Raw genomic sequence first — 9,509 nt, forward strand, 5'->3', positions numbered from 1 at the left:
CCTCATCAAGCAACTCCAAAAGACTAAGGCCGACGTATCTATCTGGCAACTTATCCTGAGCTCTTTCGAACATCGTCAAGCTTTGTTACAAGCTTTGATGAACATGACCGTGTCGTCAAGTACTACTCCTGCGGACATGGTCACTCACATCGCCAGAGAATCGGCCTCGGATTACCAACGCTGTGACATTCTCTCGACGAAGATCGCCACTTTGTTCGGGCCTCGACATAACCTGGCCCTCTATATTACTACCGTGTGTCTCAACAAGCATATCCCTATGACCTTGGTTGACGACGGATCGACCGTCAACGTACTCCCTCCAAAACGGCGCACATTCTCGGGCTTGGAGAAGAATGACTTCATCCCCACTACACGACAGTCGGGCATTCGATGGCACTATGCGTCGAGTGAGTGGACTTGTCGACCTAGTAGTACAGACTGGGCAAGTGGAAAAGAAAGTGAGTTGCCAAGTGATTGACATTTGCTCATCCTTCAACTTATTGTTGGGGAGACCTTGGATCCACGCTACAAGGGCCGTAACATCAACGCTGCATCGAAAAATCAAGGTCCCACTCAATGGCAAAACCGTCACCATTGACGCCACGCCAATTACTGTAGCGGGAGGAGACATTACTTCCGAAGTAAGGGTCGAAGCTACCAATGACGCATGTGGTTTCGAGATCGTCAACATGATCGAGCTGAACTCCGAAAATATGGATCTATATACGGGAAGTCATGTCTGCGAGGTGATTCTCAAAACTGGGAAGTACTTCGGTTTCTCATTATATCCTAGAAAGGAGGAGGCTTTCGAGTTGAAACCACCCGTAGCCAAAGGAGTAACCTTCGGGCTTGGATATGAGCCCACTGAGAAAGATCTACGGGAAAAGAGGGGAAGAACGATCGAAGATCGAGATATTAAAATGGGACCGTATCACCTAACTCTCAATGGTCACTTCGTGAAAGATGGGGAAGAACTCCCTTGCATGGACTTCCCCGAACCTATCTTTGACCCAAAGAAGAACCTTATGGTCCCAGGAATCGAAGTATTCCAAGATTGCTACTACATCCCTGAAGACATTCTGACCGTGATGCCAGTAGAAACCAAACCGGATCCAATAAATGACGAAAAAGCTATGGGTCTCCTTTTCGGTGAAGAGAAGAAATCACCAATACCAAACGAAGATTTGGTAAGCATGATCCTGAGAAGCGAGCGGTTCGACCCATCTACCCTCATCACCGATGCGGATCCTCTTAGGACCAACACGGGATGGCGGAAAACAATCAAGTGGACTGACAACAAAGGACTTCTTTTCAAGTTGACAACGGGAGAAGGAGAGATGTTCAAGCCGGATGATGTTACCAATTCTGAGTCTGAGTCGGAGTCTGAGTCTGAGTTAGGTCCTAAGATTGAGTCTAAGGAGTCAGGTGTTGAAAATACCCCTCCCCTAGCTTTCCCTTCCTATGCACCTTTTCCTAATGGTGGTATTCCGGGGCCTGTCCCGAATACCCCTATCTCGCCACCGAGCTCGACCGTTGGCTCAAATGTTAGCGCATTTCGCGCAATTTCAAATCAATAATAATATGAACCAGTTTGCTTACGACTCGTCTTACTTATATTGCAATTCAATTTTTGAAAATGATTGTTTTAATAATGACATTGAGACTGAGGTCGAGGATGAACAGTTGGTCGAAGAAGAAGAAGAAAAAGAAATGGAACCACCTCTACAGTTGATAAAAGGGTTGGAAGAGTACGAACAGAAAACTTCGATCATCGAAGATACCGAAACTATCAATGTGGGTACAACCTTAGAACCACAGGAGCTTAAAATAGGAACTACTTTAAGTCCCACCGAAAGACAGGGGTTCATTGATTTGTTGCATGAGTTCAAAGATGTTTTCGCATGGTCCTACAAAGACATGCCAGGCATTGATAGGGAAATTGCGGAGCACAGGATCCCAATCAAGCCGGGATATAAGCCGTCAAGCGTAAACTACGCAAAATGCATACAGATTGGTCTTTGAAAGTCAAGGAAGAAATCGACAAGCAACTCAAAGTTGGGTTCATCAAGGTGTCGAATACTCTGACCGGGTGGCTAACGTCGTTCAGTGCCTAAGAAAGATGGTAAAGTTCGGGTTTGTGTGGACTTCCGGGATTTAAACAAGGCTAGCCCGAAGGACGATTTCCCATTACCTCACATCGACATCCTGGTTGACAACACGGCAAAACACGCGTTACTATCCTTTATGGATGGATACGCCGGTTATAATCAGATCAAGATGGCGAAAGAAGATATGCATAAGATGCGTTCGTAATGCAATGGGGAACCTATTGCTACACAAGAATGCCTTTTGGGTTGATAAACGCAGGGGCCACATACGCAGGACCGCGACAACATTGCTACATGATTTGATGCACAAGGAGGTCGAGGTTTATGTCGACGACATGATTGTCAAGTCAAAGGAGCGTGATGGCCACCTTGGTACACTGCGCAAATTCTTCGAACGATTGCGCAAGTATAACATGAGGTTGAATCCACAGAAATGCGCATTCGGAGTCAAATCCGGCAAATTGTTGGGCCACATCGTCAGCCACCGTGGCATCGAGGTGGACCCATCGAAAATAAAGGCCATAATGGAAATGCCTCACCCGAAAACCGAGAAGGAAATTCGAGGTTTCCTGGGAAGAATCCAATATATAAGTCGGTTCGTGGCAAAGCTAACTATGATATGCGAGCCAATTTTCAAGAAATTGAAGGTCGGGGAACACGTCGTATGGGATGATCACGCTAAGCTGCGTTCGATAAGATCAAAGAAATACTATCTTCCCCTCCCGTGCTTAGCCCACCAACGGTTGGGTTACCACTTTTATTGTATCTTACAAATCACGGATATCGCAATGGGGGCAATCTTTGGCACAGACAATCGATAAAGAGGAAAGAGCGATTTACTACATTAGTAAAAAGTTCTTGGAGTATGAAATCAAGTATACTCAACTCGAAAAGACATGTTTGGCTTTAGTATGGGCGACAAAGAAGTTACGGCACTACATGCTCAAATCATAGTGTCCGCATCCACTCGAAGATGGACCCTATCAAATACTTGTTTGAAAACCGGTTCGAACGGCAGGTGTCGAGGTGGACTTTAATGCTTTCCGAGTTCGACCTGAAATATGTACCGCTGAAAGTGATAAAGGGAAGGGCGGTTGCGAGACTTCCCGGGCGAGATAACCCGATAGAAGAAAGCGAGGTTGTGGATACATGGTCGTTTCCGACGAAGATATCGTTCACATAGACAATGATACGTGGGACCTCTATTTCGATGGAGCATCGAACTATAGGGGATACGGGATAGGAGTTCTACTCATTTCACCGGAAGGTGAACATGTTCCTATTTCGATCAAGTCGGACTTTAACGTCACTAATAACGCGGCTGAATATGAAGCATGCCTACTCGGTTTGCACAGTGCTCTCGAGTTAGGCATCAAAAAGCTTGTAGTACATGGAGACTCGTCATTAGTGATCAATCAAGTGGCCGGGACGTGGAAAACCCGAAGTGATAGCTTGGCTCCGTACCAAGCAAAAATCGAAGAACTAGAAAAGTTGTTCACCGAGGTCAAGTATGTGCACCTCCCCAGAGATGAAAACCAGTTCTTTGATGCATGTCAAAGCTAGTCGCTCCGATCAACATACCGATCATATGGATACTATGCCGATATGTGTCGAACGAAGATCATCACCTGCTTATGTTAATGTAATCGGAGACACAGAAGAAACCGAGGCCGAACCTTGGTATCATGCTATTCTGAAATTTAAAGAATCAGGAGAGTACCCACCCGAAATGGATAACCGCGGAAAGCGCGCTATTCGAATGCTAGCCGCTCAGTTCGTTAGAACCAATGACGGACAATTGTATAAGAAGACCGCGCAAAATATCCTTCTGCGATGCATAGACTCACCAACTGCGAAAAGGGTCATGGAAGAAGTCCATGACGGAGAGTGTGGCCCACACATGAATGCCCATATCTTTGGTTCGTAAAATCATGAGATTAGGGTATTATTGGACCACGATGGAGACAGATTGTCGCCAATATGTCAAACATTGCCATAATTGCCAAATCTTCGCAAACATACAAAGACGTGCCGCCTTCATCGTTATATACTCGACATCACCATGACCTTTCTCAACATGGGGAATCGACATTATCGGAAAGGTCAACCCATCTGGAACAGGTGGGCATTGTTTCATGTTAGTCGCCATCGATTACTTCACGAAGTGGGTAGAAGTGAAATCGTACAAGGTTCTACAAGCAAAGCAGGTAGCAAAGTTCATTCAGAATGAAATCATTTGCAGATATGGGGTGCCGCATGAGCTCATTAGCGACCATGGCACTCACTTCAGCCGAAAGCGCCGTAATACTTGAAAAGTATAAAATCAAACACCACAAGTCGTCACCGTATCGACCTCAAACGAATGGTGCAAAGAGAAGCCGCTAACAAGACAATCACGTGATTCTCGGAAAATGATCGACAATTATCGCGAATGGCCGGAGAAGATACCGTTCGACCGTGGGGATACGGGACGTCTATTCGCACGCCCACCGGAGTAACTCCGTTCTATTTGACATACGGGATGGAAGCGGTTCAACCTATCGAATTAGAGGTACCTTCTTTAAGGATTCTGTTAGAAAGTCGGTCCCTGGCCGATCGGCCGCAAGCCGTATGATTCCTTGGTCATGCTCGACGAGCGACGGTTAAATGCACTACATCATGTTCAACTCTACTTAAAAGGATACAAAGGGCATTTAACAAAAAGGTGAAACCTCGAGGAATAAAGGATGGGGACCTAGTCCTAAAGTCCGTCCGCGCTTTACTACCAATTGACCCGAGGGGAAAATTCAAGCCAAACTGGGCCGGTCCTTACCTGGTAAAGAAGATATTATCGGGAGGCGCAATGATCGATGATCTAGATGGAAATGACTTTGCGAATCCGACGAATTTGGATCAATCAAGAAATACTATCCGTAGAACTCATTCTCAATGTCGTAAAATAAAAATTTTGAATTGCAGTGCTCGTGAGCGAGTCTAGGCCGCGGCACTTTTGCTTTCTTTGCTTTTTGTGCGTTATAAATCGATGATTGTAGCGCATTTGTTCTGTGGAACTACGAGCTCGGTTTGATTCTCGTTGATACAGATACGTAGGCAGACTCTTTAAAAGAGTACAACCGACCCTTCTTTGAATAAAATTGAAATTTTATGCGTAAACGGAATTTTTAATAGATAGTAAGTCTTTTTAAAGATCGGGCGATGCCCATTACATCCTTCAAAAGAAAAAAAAAGAAAACAACTAGCAACAGATAATAAGTAGTAGTATTAAATAATATATTTGGAGTCGAAGGCTCCTACATCTTCTTTTTCCCTTTGCCTTTTGGGTCACGTGACCGAGGCTCCCGTGGGGGAGGGGTAGTTGCGTTGTCTAGCGCTTCTTAGGAGGAATCGTCATTTCCTCCCGAGGGCCCACCCTATCTTTTACACTCAAGCGAGGACCCAACCTCCCTTCTAAGGTCGAGCCCGAGTGTGCCTTTGAACCCAACCGTTTCCACACACCTGTTGCCTCGTGAGTCGATCTTAGGAGTCTTCTCGATCGTAGCTTCGGTGTCCGGATGCGAGACGAAAGATCGTTAACAAAGAAGTCGTCGCTTCTCGCTTTTGTCATAATATTTGATGTCGACAAGCTCATCCTTCCGACACAAGTCCTTACCGATTCGGTCTTTCTCTTTAAGCCATTTAGTATAAGACGGGGATACCCGGGTAGTCCGAGGCGCAGCAGATACGTACCAAAGACGCCTTTGGTGCCACCTCTTGAGCCAATCATCACATATAGAGGAATTCAGCTCTCTTGCTCGTCCTGCAATGACCTCACACTTGGGAATTGTTTGTCTGCGGCCCATCCGACGCAGACGCGGTCGGGTAAATGTGAATAGACCTCTCTAACCCCCGATGGCGCAAACGCCCGGTCTTGTCATCTTCGGAAGGATAGTAAAGGATTTGAGGCGAAGCCAAGGCATGAACCAGCAAAGAGGGCGACCTTCCCCTTCTGTCAGCTTGTTTCGCCAATAGGCAAGGTCATTTTGATGCTCGTCTTCATACCGCTTGGCACGCATAGTCAGCATACGAGCGAGATACGAGCTAGGTTCACGCGGCAGGGCGAAAAGCCAAAATCTCTCGCAAAGCCACACCTGAAAAAAAAAAAAAAAAAAAAAAAAAAAAAAAAAAAAAAAAAAGAAAACATGAAAAAGACGAAAAAAAAAGAAAAAAGAAAAAAAAGAAAAAAAAAAACGTGACAAAAAAAAACGAAAGAAAAAAGGAAAAAAGAAAAAGAAGGAAAAACGGAATTGTGACGGGAATCGTGGCGAGAATACAAACAAAATCGTGTGAGAATCTGACAAAATTGTGGCAGAATGCAGCAAAATCGTGACAAAATCGTGGCAGAATGCAACAAAAAACGCGGCAAGAATTGTGATAAAAGGGAAATTAATCAAGGATGCGAAATCAGGAGAATAGATTTTGTTACCTGCAATAGACGGGAGCATCCCGACCAATCGGCACAGTGGTTCATTTTCTTAGCATCTAAACCCTGAGGGTTTCAAAGAAGAATAATCCGGGAAGGGTTATGTCCCGTCTCCATCTCGAGACACAATGGACAAAAGCTTCGCTTGTCCTACACAAGTTGTCTTGTTCATTCTACCTTCGAAGACATAGAGGTGAAGCATGATCAATCCAAAGGCCCCGCGGCAATACGGCAAGAAAAAAATCTTGTTTCGTAAGATACAAAATTTCCGATGGATAGCAAAAAGGTTGACTTCGTCACCAGTAACTATCCCCTCGACTCCGTCCCGGAAAGGCCAAGGCGGTCTAGATATGTTCCACGCCACCCCGAATGAAATTTAGGTATAGCCGGTATGGCCTCGATCCCATCCTCCCGGGCGTAGAAAACTCTTCGGGTAGAGGGCGATCTCCCCCTCGGGAAAAGCAAAGACATGGTTCGAGAGGATCCCAATAGCTAAGGCGTGCTCCAACAACGCAGGTTGAAGGGGATCCGGCGTAAGGGAAGTAATTGCGCCACCGAGCGGTCTTTAATTCTTGTCTCTGCGCCGGTGAAGTTCTGTCTCCCATGCTCGCATAGCACTCGCTAGATTATTCATAATGATTTATGTTATTTGCACCGATTTGGAAGAAAGCGAGAATAAATTTGGCAATACTGACTCTTCCTTATATATAGAAAGTATAGGGAAGGAAACACCTAGGAGGACACCCCTAGGGTACCGTTTTTTGAGCCGTGTGGGCCTTGGGTCGCGCGCCTCTTAGGCCCGCCCCGGTCCACACCAGTCTTTGGCACGATGCATCGGGTTTTCGCACATCTATCGCGTTTTGGGGAGCGCCGGAACGGCCGATTTACATTTTCTACCCTCGACAAGTCCATATTTGAATTAAAGCCCGTGCACACTTACGGTTTTATTTTCTTTTTTTGTTTTGCGGTAGCGGGCTACGCCCACGTTGTTTACCGGTCGTATAGAATGTCTGAGTCGCATTTCATGCTCACCCATCAAGGTTCAATTTCAAAATTTCAAAATTTCAAAAACTTTTCCAAGTGATTCATTTCAAATTCAAAATTTGGGTCGATGACCCAGTCTTTCAAATTCAATTTTCGGGTCGATGATCCAATCATTCAAAATTTTCAAATTCAATTTTCGGGTCGATGGCCCAATTATTCAAAATTATCAAATTCAACTTTCGGGTCGATGACCCAGTACTTCAGAATGATCCAATTTCAAGATCGATGATCCAAATGTGCTCATGTGATGATTATTGCTAGTGCGTTTTTGTGTTTCAAATATAGCAGGATATGCTTCAACTGGGGGCTCTAAAGTCTTCGACTTTAGAGCCATTCAAATCGGGGGCTCAAGCCGTTGGCTTCGCAGACCATTATCAAGATGTAAAGGATGATATCCACCAAGAATTCAATTCAATACAAGAGTATGAAATGGAAGAATTCCATAGCTGAAAGCAAATGATGAAAGTGGCGGCAACCTCCTCGGAAAGTCCCGTCCCATTTGGACACCCGCCAGCAGATGATAAATTTTGGGCAAATGTCAGCAGATGATGAACTTTGGGCAGATGCCAACAGATGATAAACTTTGGGCATGTGTCAGCAGTGGCCGAACTACGACGCGGGTTTGATTCCGTCAGAAACGGATACGTAGGCGCCTAAAGATAAGGCTCAACCCACCATTTATGCAATTTATGGGTCGACGACCAATGACGATGATATTTCGACGCAACAGAAGCAAGAATCAATCCCCAACGAAGTTTCGGTATGATCTCTTCTTATGGTCGAGCTTATGTACGCAAGTCTAACGGACTATAAACGACCCGAAGAATCCTCAGTCGAAAGGGACTGGGGTATACTTTGACTTTCGCCTTGTCCAAGCCTCGGTCAAAGTGGGGGCTCAGAGATACCCGTATCCGTCGATATTGGAATTTATAGAGAACCCGACAAACACCCGATGATGATAGGACACATGTATTCTTTAGTTGTCATTGTCATTATTTGGAGCTCGTTTTACGATGTAGAATGGGTGTCGTCGATGAAGTATTTTATTAATTTAAATGATATTTAAATTAATGTTTTTTTAGTGAGTTCATTTTATTAATTTAAATGATATTTAAATTAAAGCCTTTTTTAGGTAAATTCAATTTATTTTATTTTATTTTGAATTTATTTTCCCAAGTTTATTTTATTGAAAATAAAATAAATATTTGATTTGAAAAATCATTTTATGAGTATATTTGATTTGAAAAGTCATTTATTTTAATGGTTTATTTGATTTGAAAAATCGTTTTTTAAAAGCGAAGAAAACTCGTTTTTAAGCATGTGTTTTTGAGCTCGTTTTTAGCTCGGTTTTTGAGCCCGTTTCCTTTGCGAGTTGGCACGAATATCGAGTACACTAACCCACCTAGACCAATACCCATCCACCCTTGTTCGAACCCCCCATACCACAGCCCAAATCCTCGTCCCAAACCCCTCACAAGCAGCCCGCATAAACCGAGCCCCCCCCTGTTTTGGCAGCCAATTCGCGAGCCCAAACCCGCTCCAAACACTACCAAGACCCGTACCCATTAACCCTAACCCATACCCTAGTATCCTACCCATATTATCCTACCTTAATCACCAAGAAAACTCCCCTCAAACCCTCACAAAAACGGCTGGACAGCAGCCATCCGTGAGCAAGCCCGATTGCTCCTTCCTCCCTTTTAACCTATTTTAACTCCTTATAAATACCACCCCTTCACCATACATTCATTCCTGTAAGTTATCCATACATCCTACCATCACCCATAAGCTTAAAACCTCAGAAACAAACCCTAATTGCCTCCCAAAAACCCTAAACAAAACCGACACACAAACTGAAACTGTTTGTGTGTCCTCTTCGAAAACCCATTCGTTCCTCC

The sequence above is a fragment of the Silene latifolia genome, chromosome X (genome assembly GCF_048544455.1).
Source record: "Silene latifolia isolate original U9 population chromosome X, ASM4854445v1, whole genome shotgun sequence".
NCBI classification, from domain to species: Eukaryota; Viridiplantae; Streptophyta; class Magnoliopsida; order Caryophyllales; family Caryophyllaceae; genus Silene; species Silene latifolia.